The 16,655-nt window shown below is 43.1% G+C and overlaps 1 pseudogene; it reads right to left on the bottom strand.

The window, feature by feature from the left end:
* Nucleotides 1-2,849: 2,849 nt before the first annotated feature.
* LOC122750928 overlaps nt 2,850-16,655 on the bottom strand; it is a 59,348-nt pseudogene continuing 45,542 nt past the window's right edge.

Genomic DNA, 16,655 nt, shown 5'->3' with positions numbered 1-16,655 from the left:
TTCTTCCATGCAGTATGTCAATGGAAACCACACATGCTGCAGGGAATATCTGATGGTGAATCCACCAAAGAATTGGTGGATGAATGAATGCTTAAAAAGATAATTAGACGATGAATTAACTACAGGGAAATAAGCAGGGGAGCCAGGCAATAAAGAAAGGGGTGGATAAATAAGGAAACACAGAAACCAACCAAAAAATCAAGAGGTAAAGACAGAAATCAATAGAGAGGTCCAGGAAGGAGTGAATAAAGGAATGAATGAAACCTAAAGGGAAAGAAGACACAGATAAAGAAATGGATGGATGAGCGAAAGAATAAATGAACACAGGAATGAAGAAGGAGATGGGTGAATGACTAAAAACGTGACTATGCCTAAATAGAAGTCTTGATTTGAATCTATCTTTTCCTAAAGCGCCTGTGATTCGATGGTTTGTCCGTGGGGGAGGGAGTCTTCTCGATTCGGAGCAGTTGCTTCCAAGTTGCGACCAGGTGCGTGTTCTTAGAGGGAAGCGTGGGTGGGTGGCAGGGATTCTTCCCGTCTCATTCCTGTTCGTCCAACAAGCTGTGGCTCGAGCTCCCGTGCGGTTGAGACTGCCCTATTTCTTCTCTGGTCCGGTCTACCAGTGCTTCTGCCACTGAGGCTCTATGTCTGTGGGGGAAGGGTTTTGACCTTCCATGAATGCTCTTGCTGAGAGGCAAGTTCTTTAGCGCCAGAGTCTTCCTCCTTGGCTCTCCAGCTTCCTGAGGCAGGGGATTGAGAAAACAGCCCTCGCCTGAGTCCTTGCTAAGAATGCCTAGTGGAGCGGAGACTTGAGCTTGCCTTTAGCATCCTTGATCTCGCGCCTCCGGAAAAGGTCTGGGGCTGTGCAGCCAGAAAAGAGCTGGAAGTCAGCAGGAGCTGGGGTCAAGGCTAGCCTCCATGTCACCTCATTCCTGAGGCATAATCACAGGTCAGTCCCCGACCTTCTAGCTGCACTAGCTCATGCCGGAAGACCTCCTTCATGGCAAGGGAGGGGGCCACGTGCAAGGGAAGGAGGCAAGGCTCTGGGCAGAGGCAGGCACTAAGCCTGGTCAGAGAGGGTGACTGGGTGTGAGCCAGAATCGTCAGTGTCCGGGCTCTGCTTCGCGGGCGACGGGCCGCTGGGCTGCGGGGCTGTGACAGAGATAGGCAATGGAAGGAGATGAATGGAGACCTCGCAGACTCTGCTGCTGGTAGCGAGGAGAGGGCCCTGGCTCTGGTGGGCGCGGTCCAGCGTCTGGATACGCAAAGGGGGTGAGCAGAGGGTGCCAGTCAGCGCCCCCTGGCCTGGAGCACAAGGCGAAAGGAAGGCAATCAGGCTTCTGCCGAGGCAGTGGTGGAGTCAGGAAGGCCTGCAGTTGACCCCTGGTGGATGCCTGTGCGTCTGGGAACTCGGCAGGGGAGGGCGGGAAGCCATGGGCCCTGCCTATAAAAGGCGCCAAGGCAGGAGCCTGGGAAGTCAGTCTTGTCTCTGACGAGATGCCTCCTAGTGGCAGCTACAGCCATGGCCAAAGCAGTTGGCGTCGCAGTTCCAGCTCGAGGCCGATGGAGAGTCGTGGCTTCTAGCCAGCGTCCTCCTCAGTGCTCCCATTGGGGTGGGCGCCAGCCGGCTCACCAGTTGCTGCCTTCGAAAGCTGGTCATCCGGCCGCCACCTCGCTTCTCCTGTGTTCCAGGAAGCGGCGGGTAGCGTCGGGGGCTGCACGGCGTCCCTAGGGAGGCCATAGGCTTCTCCATAGCTGGACGCGCCATCCCAGGGGCATCCAAGACCGTGTGGAAAGGACCCTTCAGGCTTGCAGCTCGAGGGGATACTCCAGACACCGTCAAGGCAGCTCTTTTCAGAGTTGCCACACACACTCTGGTTTCAAAGATAGATCCAAAGAGGGGCACTGCTGCTGCCCCTCCTTCCGTCCTGCATCCCCACCCCCACCCTACCGCCTCCGTCCCTTGTTCCATTGGCCATCCTGGTACCTCGGGCATAGGACGTGCTGGGGCCAATCCCTTGGGGCCCCGGGTCTCCCGGCTGTCAGCCTCGTCCCTCGCCTGCCCACCACCAGTCCGCGGCAATCACAATGCCCTGAGTGGGAGGCCCAGAGCGCCACTGGGTCCACTATCACTGTCCGGGCCATGGCAGGGTACCATGACCGAGCCTGCCCCAGGGCAATTATTTTGGCACAGCCCCGGCAATCACGGCTCTCTAAGGGGCAGCCAGCTTGGGCCACCTCTCTAACTTGAGCCAAAGCCGGATGGTGGGCTGCGGGGTGCTGCTTCCTTATATAGGCTGAGGCCCCAGGAATGCCCATCCTGTGGGCCAAGGCTGAAGCAAGCTCTGCTCTACCATGGGGGTCTACTATTATTGTGCTCTACCCAATGGCAAGCGCGAGGATTTCAGAAAAGCCTGCAAAGACTCCCAGGAACGGATGGATAGCAAAGAGAACGTGGTGCCCAGAGAAAGCTATATTGTTGAACGAACAACTGTAGATGACTCAACTATTCTCAACAAGACAAGGAGGCAACAAAATCCCAGGGGACTAGGGAGGAAATTGACTATACTCCTCCAAAGAAATAACTGCTATGGATGAAACACACTGAAGCAGGCTCTGTCTCACTTTCTTTCATTTTGCTCCTCTGAATCAAGTTTTCTTCTGAAAAATGATCAAGGTGCTAACATTTTCCATCATCATAGGTGTAGAACCTATATCTGAATGCTTGTGGACTCACGGATGGGGAAGCACAGGGCAAGAAAGAAGGAGATAAAATAGAACTCAACACTATCAATAAAAATGTTTATTACACCAAAGTTAAAATTCAAATTTAAAAATTAGCTATCTAATGAAATTGAGAATCTTTTAGAGATTTGACAATTAGACGTTGTCCAGTTGTTACATATGAATCTCAGATACAGTCAAAACAGAAAATTAGAAGCTCTTCTTCCTTCTACTTGTTCTCCCTCTTCTTCTTCTAACAATTCTTTCTTCTACTACTGCCTCTTCTTCTTCTTTTCTCCTTATGATGATGATTATTTTTCTTGACATTATTTTATTCCCTCTCCTGTTGGGGGAGATTCCACTTCAGAATTTCAGAGTCCTAGTTATGGGTTGAACTACAACACAAAAAAAGAACTCAAAGTAAAGCTGTCTCATTGACCTCTGTTGTCATAACTGCTAAGAAAAGTTCATGTCTCTTTAAGGCATTGGTAAAGGAATGCAGAGGTTGTGCCGAAATGGCCTTCTGTAAGACAGGACTGAGACCATTGTGATATTGTCTAAAAAAAGGATTCCTAACCTAGTTTCATCATTCTTTGTATCATTTGCCTCATTATCCACCCCCCATGTCATTAGGAGAAATGGAAGAATCTATCTCACCTAGCTGCTAAGAGATATCAAGGCCAAATCCCATACTATGTTCATCCTATGGCATCTGAGATGATTACAGGAAGTTGCCACCAAAGAAGAGGGAAGTAACTCTCTATATGGTAAGGGAGGATAAATCGTGGCCAAACTTCATGATAGTTGCAGGCAAAAGTGGTGCAGACCGGCAGGTGTGCCGAGTTTGGCTCAAAGTCAGCTAGGTGGGGTGTGTCCACTCCACGTGTCCTCCTGGGGAAGTTAAATCAGCAGAATAGTACCTGGGCCCTTGCCAAAGTCCTTCTCCCAGCCTTTCCCAGGACACTCTACCGCCTGCTCCTGGTCAGACTCAGGAAGATATCGATTCCTAGTCCCACAAGGACTGAAAGACTATGTTCCAATAATCAAAGCCTCACATGGATTTCAGGGTCGAGGATAATGATGATGACCAAAATGGTGAATTGGTTTCTTGACTCAGGATACAGTGACAACATACAATCCCCAAGAATACCACAGCTATGTCATTATTATCACAGAAAAATAAAGGACAAATGGGAATTCTTTGTTTGTTTGCTTGGAGGGGAGAGGTGAGGTAGAAGAGGGCATGAGAAAAGGGTTATGGGGTGGGGGATACAGAAGGTATCTGTAGGTCTAGTCTACTTAGTTTTTGTACTGAAAGGATTCTTCTCCTGTCTCACTGAGGAGACAGGTACAGACAAGTGCTTCTGTCACTGAGTAAGGGTCACCGTTGGCAGAGGGGCGGCGATCTTCAAAGTAGCCCTTCTTGTCCTGCCCAACCATCCTGGGAATTCAGATGCTGGTGCCATGGTTGGCTCCACCAGCAGAGAACTCATTGATGTTGGATGTCTCATGGAAACCAGTCAGGTGTTGGGCATCGTCCAGACCCCCTTTGGGGTCTGAGGCTCAGATGTGATACTCGTGTTGCTTACTTAGTCTCTTGATGGCTTCTTCAACAAACTTTAGACCATCCTCTTCTGGCCTGGCCTTGATGCTGAAGTCAGTAGGGCAGCCAGTTCCATTCTAGTTTCCAGGGATTAGCTTGGGGTCAAATGTCCCAGTCATCCCAAAACCTTCACACACTTGATGGAGGATGAAGTGACAATGCAGAGGTGATCCCCCATTTCGATCCCTTCACATGGTCCTATCTGGAACTTCCACTGAGCGGGCATTACTTCTGCATCTGTCCCCCCCCACTTTTGACTCCAGAATATAGGCAAGTATTGTAAGGAGCTTCAGCTCCATAGGTGCGATCAGCTCCCACGCCACAGTAAGAAGGACCCTGGGGCCCAGAGAAAACAAACCATTGGAAAGCCAATGAAAAGGGTGTCCATCTGTTCCCATGAGAGTATACTCTTGCTCCCTACCAAACCAGGGTTTCTGGTTGGTCACCATATCCATTATCCTTTTAAAGATATGCCTCAAAGTGGTCGTCTTTGCAGGCTTGCAGTTATATTTCAAAACTTCACAAAGAAGCAGTTTGTTGGTGTCCTCTCTGAAGGGGTCTCAGGACAGAGCAGCAGGAATAAGGTCCATATCACTGTTAGAGCCTTCAGACCAAAAAGTGCTGGAGCCATCAAAATCCCATTCAGATAGTTCATCAACATTCTTTGGTTCACTGTCTAGGGTGCGAGTTCTACAGTGCAGTCCCTCACCAGTACCATCAATCCAAATGTACACGGTTCTGGTACATCTGCTTGATATTTATGTTCAAGAGGGAGCTGGCTGAGGTGGCCATGTTGGAAGCTGTCCTGGGCCTTGAAGGGTGCAGAAATAAACTGTCAAAGTTGATGGTGTGGGAATATCTTTCTGTAGGCTGGCAGACAGGTGGGCAGGTTGGCAGCTCTAGCTGGTGGTGGTGGTGGAGGTGGCTATGGCTGTGGCCAGGATAGCAACTTCCATTCTCAGTGACTTCCAGATCTCATTGGAAAGAAAATTGAAAGAGTTATTTTCAACTTGATGAGTCAGCTATAGTCTCTAATATTTCAAATATTGAATATACGAATGAAACTTCTTTAGCATCCTCTTGGGATGAAATCACAATTTTCATCAGGATAAATGTTCTAGAGAGGAGCCTATCCTGGAAATGTCACTGAGAAAGATAATGTGCAAACACAGTAGTAATAATTTATTTTATTTTATTATTTTTTTTTTTTAGTGAGGCAATTGGGGTTAAGTGACTTGCCCAGGGTCACACAGCTAGTAAGTGTTAAGTGTCTGAGGCCGGATTTGAACTCAGGTACTCCTGACTCCAGGGCCGGTGCTCTATCCACTGCGCCACCTAGCTGGCCCAATAATTTATTGCAAAGATTAATTACCTCCAGAAGAGACTATGCATATACATGTAGCCAGACTTCATCATTTATACTATCTATATGGAAGGGGAGTAATTACATGTTTTAAGCAATAAGAATAAAATGATGAAGCAAATCACTAATCACTTCTCTTCTAAAGAAATAATTTCCATAATTTACCATTAGCAAAAAGCAAGTCAGCATTTTGAGAATAACTGACTTCAATATTAATTGCCATTAAAATGGGAGATGGAGGGAAAAGAAATGGGATGAACCTGAGTTTACTGTGTATTAAATAATAATAGGTTATAAGAGTCCATCTAGGATAAAGCACTGGCCTTGGATTCAGGAGGACCTGAGTTCAATTCTGGCCACAGACACTTGACACTTACTAGCTGTGTGACCCTTGGCAAGTCACTTAACCTACTCTGCCTCAAAAAAAAAAGAAAAAGAAAAAAAGAAAGAGTCCATCTGCTGAAACAAAAGATGGCAAAATCATCAGACTTCGTCAAGAAGCCTCATATGGCAAGCAACTTGCTTCCTTTCTGTAAAGCTGGTCATAGAGTGAAATAAAAGGCCCTAAACAATATTTCCCAGATAAGCAATTCCATTTTGAGGGGCAGTTTCAGGAGCAAGGAGGAGTAATATTTCCTGTACGATTCTTAAAGCACAACCTCTAAACTCTGAGAAAAACTCATGTTGTCAATTAAAATGTGGGCAGCTTTGGAAATGATAGGAGAAGGACACAGGCCCACTTTGTCCTTCTAGCCAGGACTATCAGTTTTGTAGACACCCACTCCAGAATGCACCGATTTTACAGAAAGATCAGGGAATATTCAGAGTGGCTGCCCATCTGTTCTTTACAGAGATAAAACCTCCTCTCTTGATCACTTCCCACCCACTGATTGCATCACGCTCTATTTTGTCAGTAGCCAGTAAAGACAGAGGACTAATAATTTCTACATCTCAAAACTGAAAATATATTAGGTTTTATACTTCTGCAATTCCAGAAAGAACCAAATCAAGAGTTCTCCATGTTACACAAAGAGGGTGAGGGAAATAAAATTTCTCTTTCATGAACTTTGATTTCTAATCGAGAGAACCCAGTGGTAATTGCTGTTGAAAAAAATCTAAAGCATTTACATTCTTTAATTTGAAATGGTAACATCTGACTTTAATTGTTCTGATCAATGCAAAGGTTAACTAGTCTAACAAAGGAAAGCTCAGGAAGGATTCATGCTCTGAAAATTACTGATTTATGTCAACACTAATCCAGAGGTTTTTTTCTTCTGATTTATCATGATGAGGTAAAAGACAAAGAGAGCATTATGAAAAAAAAAAAACACTTCCCATCAGGAAGGTAAAAAATTTGATTAAACCTTTATATCCCATTTTAAAGATCACAGGAAAAAAAACCCAACACACATTTTGATTACTTCAGAAGGAATGGAATCTTGAGATTATTCCCTGATTAACGTGTTGGCAAAGTCCTATTGATTTTGGAGGGGGGAGGTTGGGGTCCAGGAGAATGAATCATATATTATTATAGTGTGGTTATAATCTTTTCATTGTCCATTCACCACATTTTGTAACATAAGTTCTTAGAAGCCACTTGCAATTCAGCTGTATGAACTAGAAATCCCCTATGGAGGGTGACCTTCAGTGTGCTTTTGGTCTGCTTAAGCAGCCACTGGCCATTGAGAAGCAAATGTTTGGAGTAAAACTCCATGCCCATCTCAGAGAACAAAATATGCACATTCTCCATGCCCCATTCTGAGACAGTCAGATGTCTATAGCTTGAAGTTTCTGGAAACTGCAAAGTCAAGAAAGGGAGACTGTGCTTAGTTGTTCACGATGTTATAAAATCATAGAATCCCATAATGTTAGAGGTGGATGTGGCCCTTACAAGAACAACTTAAGCACCTTAAATGGTTCTTTTTATAATTTTTTTTTTTTGCAGGGCAATGAGGGTCAAGTGACTTGCCCAGGGTCACACAGCTAGTAAGTGTGTCAAGTTTCCGAGGCTAGATTTGAACTCAGGTCCTCCTGAATCCAGGGCCAGTGCTTTATCCACTGCACCACCTAGCTGCCCCCACCTTAAATGGTTCTAATCAATTCATTCAGATTTATTCACTTGTTCATTTGTCAATCCAGCACCTTCTATGGATTCACTTCTGTTTTACTGTTTGATTTGTGAAACTTACATTTTTAAAAGGTGTAGTCTGATACTTTGGACTTGACAATGAAATAAAGTTTTTCATCCTCCCAATACAGGAAGTGAAGATTATACTTAAAATGCTGGAATGACATACAATCTGGAGATTCTAGCATACCAGAGGTAAAAGAAACCTTAAAGATCTTTTGGCTGAAGCTTCCCATTTCAAAGTACTCTTTAATTCAGTCATTTTAACTCCCTTTTTCCTTTTCCTGACTTGATGCTAAGGTGTCAGGATAAAAAAATGAGATGCTACTGAAAAGCTTAGAATATCATAGAATCTACAAACCATAGAATGTCAGACATGGAAAGGCTCTTAGAGGTCATTTGCTCTAAGGCCTGCATTGAACAGTCAGCTTTTGTAAGACTGCTTATCAACCTCACATCTCACAACCACTCCTTGGTAATTATGACACATAAACCATCCCACTACCACAGGAGCTTGTGTGTCTATTTTTCTGGCTCACAATCCATCTTACAAAGAGACTGACCATAGAGGGGATAGAATGGGAAACGGCCACATTTAAATCAACAACAAAAATTCATTAGGATAAAAGTTTACCTCAGGCCAGCCTTGTGTCCCTTTCCGTGACACATGCGATCTCTTCATGAGGCTTCTGAAATCCAAAGGGAACAAAAGAGGGCCCATTTTAATAAACAGTTAAGGCTGCATGGTAGAAACTGAGTCAAATTTATAATATCATTGAATCAAAGAACTTTATCTGCTCCAAGTGCTATATGTCTAGCATGAAAGGGAAACATGTACATTAAAAATCTGTGTTCCTTTGTGTGCATGCATGTGGACAAATGACTAAGGAATTCTTGCATGTTTGGGCTCATTGACCAATGATTTCTTTCTCCCCCTTCATAAATTCTTTGATAATGACCCCAGGGTTGGATGGCACTTGAAACTGTCCCAATCACTTTCTGAGGTTTCAGTCCTGACCACAGTCACAGGAGTGTGTCTGCTGGCCCACTCACACTGTGGCTTGGCAGAAGAGAGGAATGCCGCACTTTGAGATGTTGGGTGTCATTCTAGTCCTATTCCCTGATGTTTCAGATGAGAAAATTAAGTCTAAAGGATTTGGAAGCCTCTTGCCTATGGGCAAACAGGAAAAATTGGAGGAGCAAGGTTTGAACCCAGCTCCTCTACCTGCCCACAATCAGAACTCTAGGTGAATGTGGACAGGATTCTAAGAAAGAGAAAGGAAAAAAGATGGTGGCTATACAATTAAAACCCGGCAGGACCAAACAATTGTATTCAGTTCCTTTTTGGCTATCCATCTACAAGACAGGTCTTACGGTAAAGAAGGCAATCCCCAGCATCTGCAAGTGGCCTCTTCAATCAATGATTCGGCAGGTCAATATCTTTCATCATCATTATCTAGAAATAAGAAAAATTAGGTGAGGAAAACACTGTAAGTTACCCCACTGATTAGCAAAGGGTAACAGCAACTTGTACTTCACTCATATAAGCACAAGTGTAGTACGGGTGGTGTAGTATCATGACCTCTGTATTAAAGGTCTAGAATAACAAGGGAATTAATGAAAAAAAAACACAGAGGAAGGTGTCCCAGCTGTACCAGTTCTAAAACTACATTATAAAGTAGCAATCATCTAAACTATTTGATACTGGCTAACAAATAGAGAGGAGGATCAGTGGAATAGGTTAGTCACAAAAAACCCAGCAGTAAATAAATATAGCACTCTTCCTGTTTGATAAACCCAAAGACTAGTCTCCAGGATAAAAACTCACTATGTGGGGCAGCTAGATGGCACAGTGGATAGAGCACCAGCCCTGGAGTCAGGAGTACCTGAGTTCAAATCTGGCCTCAGACACTTAACACTTACTAGTTGTGTGACCCTGGGCAAGTCACTTAATCCCAATTGCCTCACTAAAAACCAAACCAAAACAAAACAAAACTCACTATGTGACAAAAACTGCTAGTGAAACTAGAAAACAGTAAGGCAAAAACTAGGCCCTAGGCATAGACCAGCATCTCATCCCATACACCAAAGTAAAGGCAAAATGGGTACTAGATCTACTTATAAACGGTTATACCACAAGCAAATGAGAAAAGCGAGGAATAGTTTGCTTGTCACAACTGTGGAGAAGGGAAGAATTAATGAGCACAGATGAGATAGAGAACATTATGAAATGCAGAGTGGATCATGGTGACTACATTAAATTCAAAAGTTTTTGCCCAAAAGGAAATCAATGCAAACAAGATTAGAAGGAAAGCAGAAAGGTGGGAAACAATTTTTATAGGCAGTATTTCTGATAAAGGCTTCATATTGAAAAGATATAGAGAACTGAATCAAATATCCAAGAAGACACATCATTCTCCAGTTGAGAAATGGTCAAAGGATATGAACACGCAGTTTTCAGATGATGAAATTAAAACTGTCTATAGCCATATGAAAAACTCTTCTCAATCACTACTGATTAGATTAATGCAAAGTAAAATGACTCTGAAGTACGACTTCCCACCTATCCAGTTAGGTAGTATGACAAAAAAGGACAATGACCAATGTTGGAGAAGATATGGGAAAACTGAAACACTGATGCACTCTTGGTGGAGCAGTGAACTGATCCAACCCTTCTGGAGAGCAACTTGGAACCCTGCCCAAAAGGCTTTCCAACTGTGCATACCCATCACAGCTATCTATTGACATATGAAGAAAATTATCTCAATCACTACTGAGTAGAGAAATGCAAATTAAAACAACTCTGAGCTACCACCTCACACCTATCAGATTGGCTAATATGACTAAAAAGGAAAATAACAAATATGGGAGAAGCTGTGCAACATTTGGAAGAGTAATGTATTGTGGGTGGACTTCTGAACTAATCTAACCATTCTGGAGAGCAATTTGGAACTATGATCAGTGGGCTATGGGGACTGTGTATAGCCTCTGACCATGTAAGCAACACAAAACCAGACCAAGCAAATGGGGATAATTGTCTAGATATAGATCGTTCCATAACCACATGCCTGTTTTGCTAGACAAAATCTACCTACATGGCCATTGTAAATTAAGTCTGTCACCACTCCTAATTTCTCTGATATTTCTCTTGTTGACCCTTAATCTGATCTTGAGCTACCCAAATATTACTGCATCTCCCATTAGCTGAGGCCATGATAATTCCATTTTACATGAACTGGATGACTCTTGGATTTCATTGCAATTGTACATCATTCTGCTGCTTTTTTTGTTGATAATCTGAAGTCCTGAAATATACTTACTTCTTTCCTTCTGCTTATTGTCTCTGGTTTGCAATCCTGTTTTTCACACAGAGTTTACCTGAAACTTTTCAAAAGAATTCTAATGAGATTTTCACAACTTAGGTTCTTGAGTCTGAAATATACCACCCATCTCTGCACTATCTGCTCCTCAATAAACGTGATTATACTTATTCAGTCACAATCTGTTTACATGCAAGTTGCCTGTCTAGCTAATAGGACCTTGATTAACTTCAAAGACATGGTAACTCTACCTCCTTTCAGGAAGATGTAATCCCATATGAGATGGAAGAGATCAACACCACCAATGAAAAGAAAACCGTTGAATGACTTTAGTGTTGTGTAAGTTTAGAAAGAGAAATTACCAGCTGGGGTGCTCCCCCCAGTGATGTGGGATGGAATTTAGGGTCAAATTGCTCTTGAGTCCCAAAAGAAATACAAGACTCAGTGACTAAGTTTCCCAAGTTTTAGTGCAATACTGTGAGTGACCACAGGGAGGGAATTATGGAGGTGTCTCTGGAATAGGGAAAGAAGAGTTATATTTATAGTATGGATAAATTGATTATCAGTCTCATTATAATAATCTCAACTTTTGGGAGGTACAGGGGTGGGCTTATCCTAATTTGGAGTTCCTGGGGGCTTGAGCCAACCCCAGAGGTGGGTGCCTTTTTCTACGGAGGTGTGTTTTGGGGGGTTACCAGTCATAAGGTGAATCTGGGGACAAAGTGAGATAAACAGATCCAAGAAAGCAATATACACATTAACTACATCAAATTAAGTGGAAAGAACAACAGCTTGGTCTAACCTGAATGTTGCAAAATGATGATGATCAAACTTAGCTCCAAAGAAGAAGTATGAGAGGTATCTCTTCCACTTCTTTCCAGATGTGGGGGACCAGGAATATAAAATATTTCATACACAATCAGATTGGTATTGTGTTGCAGAACTTGTGTTTTATCTTTAATCCTCCTTTCAAAAAAGTAGTTATTATAAATGATGGATGTCTCATAGGGAAAAGCAAGGAAATACAATGGGAAATGTAGATGATGTAAAAAGAAAAGATAATAAAAATGTATCTTCAGAATGAATCCAGTGCCTTTGTCTGTGGAAACCCATGGGGACAAGAGCAGCTTGGGCAGCAGGGAGAAGTTCCAAGATATAGCTTTTATACTGTGCCAGACCTGCTAAAACTGTGAAAAACTATTTCCTCTTTGATCATAGGCAGCTCTGTCTAATCTCACAGACTGGACCTCTCTCTGCAGAATGAGATGACAGGAAGTAAACATAAAAGTTTTCTATTTTAAATCCACTTTCCTGAGCTTTGTCATGCCCACAGATTTGTTGTCATAGGAATGTGCTGGTTGCATATTGTTGTCTGTGAGCCGTGTAGACAACTCCAAATTCTTGTGAGATACTCAAGTTCTTCCCCATGACTTCGAATAAACTTCTGGAAAGAATAATGGAGGGGCGGCTAGGTGGCGCAGTGGATAGAGCACCGGCTCTGGAGTCAGGAGTACCTGAGTTCAAATCTGGCCTCAGACACTTAACACTTACTAGCTGTGTGACTCTGGGCAAGTCACTTAACCCCAATTGCCTCACTAAAAAAAAAAAAGAATAATGGAAGGAAAAGAATAAATGGAGAGGAGCTACCATACAAATTCAATGGAATCATTCCATCCATGGGCATGTGAGCAAGAAGCAGCATAAAGAGCAGAAGTAGATGGTGGAGTCAACTGGATTAGAATCAGAGCATTAGATCTTTGTTGCTGTCTGGGTTTGAGCAGAAAGGGTACAATTTTGACTCTTTCATCCTCTACCCCTTCCTCCCCCCCCCCCGGGGAGAAGTTCATTCTATTTGTTCTTTGCAAGTAAATTCCTTCACTTTATTGTCCTTCCCAATCTTTCCGAAGCAGCTTATGGCATTTAACTGTCTGATATGTATGAGTGTATGTGGAAACATACCTATTAATATCCATATACTGAATAATGGCTAAGCAAATGGCAGTATGTACATTTAGTGGAATAAGACTGTGTTGGAAGAACCAATAAATACTATGAATATGGAGAAACATGGAAAGTGAAGTAAGCAAAACCAGAACAATAATATATACACTAACACAATGATATCAAAGGAATGAGTTCCTTGAAAGCATGGACTGACCTGATTGTTCTGTCTGTATCTTGGGTGCTTAGCACATTGCTTGATACATGGCAGGTGCTTAGTAAATGCTTTTTCATTCTTTAATGGAAGTGCGGGAGCAGGTCTCAATGATGACTCGTAAAAGAAGGGAGGAGTTAGAAATGCGGAAAAAGTCATTAAAATCTTCATTCCCTTCAACTCAGAGATTCCACTGCTAGTCATTAACTGTTCCTTCTCTCTCTCTCTCTCTCTCTCTCTCTCTCTCTCTCTCTCTCTCTCTCTCACACACACACACACACACACACACACATCCCTCTCAGGTCTTCTTGGGCTTATCTGCACAGTGTCAGATAGTTATATGATTACATAATTATGTGTATATACAAAATCTTCAAAGGCTATCCAACTTGAGCTGTTTTCAGTGGCTAATAAATAATATACATGGATATAAGAGGAAAGCAACTCCTACTTAAAAGGAGAGGAGCCTCCTTTCCTTTCTCTCTCTCTCTCTCTCTCTCTCTCTCTCTCTCTCTCTCTCTCTCTCTCTCTCTCTCTCTCTCGTGAGGCAATCGGTGTTAAGTGACTTGCCCAGGGTCACACAGCTAGCAAGTGTTAAGTGTCTGAGTCTGGATTTGAACTCAGGTCCTCCTGACTCCAGGGCTAGTGCTTTATCCATTGCACCACCTAGCTGCCCTACCTCCTTTCCTTTCAGGGCAAGTTGGAGGGAGGAGATGAAGAGAGAGAGAGAGAGAGAGAGAGAGAGAGAGAGAGAGAGAGAGAGAGAGAGAGAGAGAGAGAGAGAGAGAGAGAGAGAGAGAAAGAATGTGTTCACTATTTTTATCCACTTTTAAATTAATCCCTTTCCAACTCTGGACCCACATAAAGCAGGGACTTGGTGATGCTGATCCTGGGGGTACTTAGGCTGTCACAATGACTGAAGGGATTGGAGCTTTCTGCCACCAGAGTCTGGAGCATCTAGGCTACAGAAATGCTAGAGACTTTCTGTTGCAGCTGTTAGCTCAGACAGCACTTGAGTTCCCTGCTACACATACCCGACAGACCCATTCTTCCCATAAGGCACCCCCTGGACTCTGTCATTAGGTGAAGTGGTGGCAATTGGCTCAATGGCCTCTCTGGAGGAAGCACTGGGTGCCCATGCCACCAGAAGGGCACAGGTGGCTAAGAACCATTGCTCTGTCTCAGAGAGATCTCAGGGGATGCTCACCATTGGTAGCACATTTGGAAAGCACGAAGAACACTTTCCCCAGTGAACCCTCCATTCCCAAAGCTTCAAGAAGGAAGAGAGGGGGAAGAAACAAATCCCTGTAGTGACTGTCAAGGGGAGTGAATCCTACTGGGACTCAAGGCCTAGGTCCCAAACCAACTTGAACTCATTCTTCCCTTCAGAGAAAGGAGTAGAGGAGCCTCTCATCTTGCAACTGGTATTCCCAAGTGTGTCTCTTCTTGGCTCACCCATTACACCCCTGAACCTATGTGTTACAGCTGGGATGAAAAAAGTCCTTGAGGATAGAGATAAATACCTGGTAGCCTCACTGTGGTTTTGGTATACAAGTGTTGAAAGAAGTACTGGAAATTTTCCTCTCCCAATCCATCCTGCCTACAGAGCTCACAAGAAAAGTACCCTGAAAATGTTTCTCTGTTCACTGATTTCTTTTCTTCTGGGATCTCTGTTTATTTGCATTCCCACAGTGCCACAGGGTCTAAGCCCAAAGATGGAAAACCTGAGGTTTGAGAGGATGGGGGATGTAATAGTTGGAGGCATCTTCCCTATTCACACCACCAGTTTTTCATCTCTGCCCTCAGTCACCGCCCATCCTGCTGAGACATACCTTACACAGTGAGTATCTGCATATTTTCAGGAGTCACTTTATAGTGAGATTCGGAGAATTGTGAGCTCTTTTCTATACCTGCCATAGATATCTTCCTGCTCCAACATTACTGTGGAACCTATTGGTTTTGATCTTAGACCTATAACCAGTTTTGGTTTGTTTTGGTATCCCTGCTATGTAGTAGCATTTGTGTTTTATGGCTTTCTTGGCTTCCTGTAAGTCACAGCCAAAATTCTACCTTATACAAGAAGCCTTTCCCTATCTCTCTTAATGCTAGTGCTTAAGTGACTCAGACACTAAGTAGAAGAATTGAGATTTGAAACCAGGTTTGCTGAATCCAAATCCAGTGCTCTTAAAAACATATTTTTAAAGCTTAAAAACATTTAAAATTACAATTACAGTACCTTCTCAGATTGCTATTTTTCTATGCATGAAAATTCTTCAATGACCTTCTATTCCTTCCTTCCTTCCTTCTTTTTCCTTTTTTTCCCCAATGAAACAAACATTTATTTTATTTTTTCCAGTTACATGTAAGAGTAGTTTTCAACATTCATTTTCATAAGATTTAGAGTTCCAAATTTTTTCCCCTACCTCCCTTTCCTCTCCCTGCCACAAGACAGCAACCAATCTGATATATGGTTACATATGTATAATCCATAAGTGCTCTTTTTATCAGTTCTTTCTATGGGAGTGGATAGTATGCTTCATCATAAGTCCCTTGGGATTGTTTTGGATCATTGTATTGCTGAGAGTAGTTAAGGCATTCATGATTGCTCATCGAACAATACTGCTGTTACCATGCATAATGTCCTCCCAGTTCTGCTCACTTCACTATACATAAGTTCATATGAGTCCAGGTTTTTCTGTGATCATCCTGTTTGTCATTTCCTATGGCACAATACCATTCCACTACAATCATGTACCACAGCTTCTTCAGTAATTTCCCAATTGATGGGCATTCCCTTGATTCTAAATTCACAAAGAGTTGTTATGAATATTTTTTGGTACAGTTTCCCCCTCTTTTCTCTTTTTCATGATTAATATTGTTAACTGTTTCCCTCCATCCTATTCCCTTCCCCATTATATTTACTTTATTATCTAGCTTATTTCATCCTATCCCTCTTTCAAAGGGATTTGCTTCTGTTTGTCCCCTTCCCCAATCTGCCTTTCCTTCTTTTGCTCCTCTCTCTTTATCCCCTTCCCCTCCTATTTTCCTGCAGGATTAGATAGATTACACCACCCAATTGAGTATGTATGTTATTCCCTCCTTGAGCCAACTCTGATGAAATTAAGGTCTTTGAGCCAATTCTGATGAGTGTTAGGCTCATTTACTGCCCAGTTTAAATAGATTACTCCACCCAATTGGATGTGTGTTAATCCCTATTTGAGCCAACTCTGTTGAGATTAAAGTTTGTGAGCCTATTCTGATGTGTGTAAAGTTCATTTACTGCCCTGCTCCTCCCCCATCTCTTCCCCCACTCCATAAGCCCTTTCCTGTTTCTTTCATGTGGGATTTTACCCCATGCTACC

Source organism: Dromiciops gliroides, chromosome 3, assembly GCF_019393635.1.
Source record: "Dromiciops gliroides isolate mDroGli1 chromosome 3, mDroGli1.pri, whole genome shotgun sequence".
Taxonomy (NCBI): domain Eukaryota; kingdom Metazoa; phylum Chordata; class Mammalia; order Microbiotheria; family Microbiotheriidae; genus Dromiciops; species Dromiciops gliroides.
This window is presented reverse-complemented; position numbering and strand designations above follow the sequence as displayed.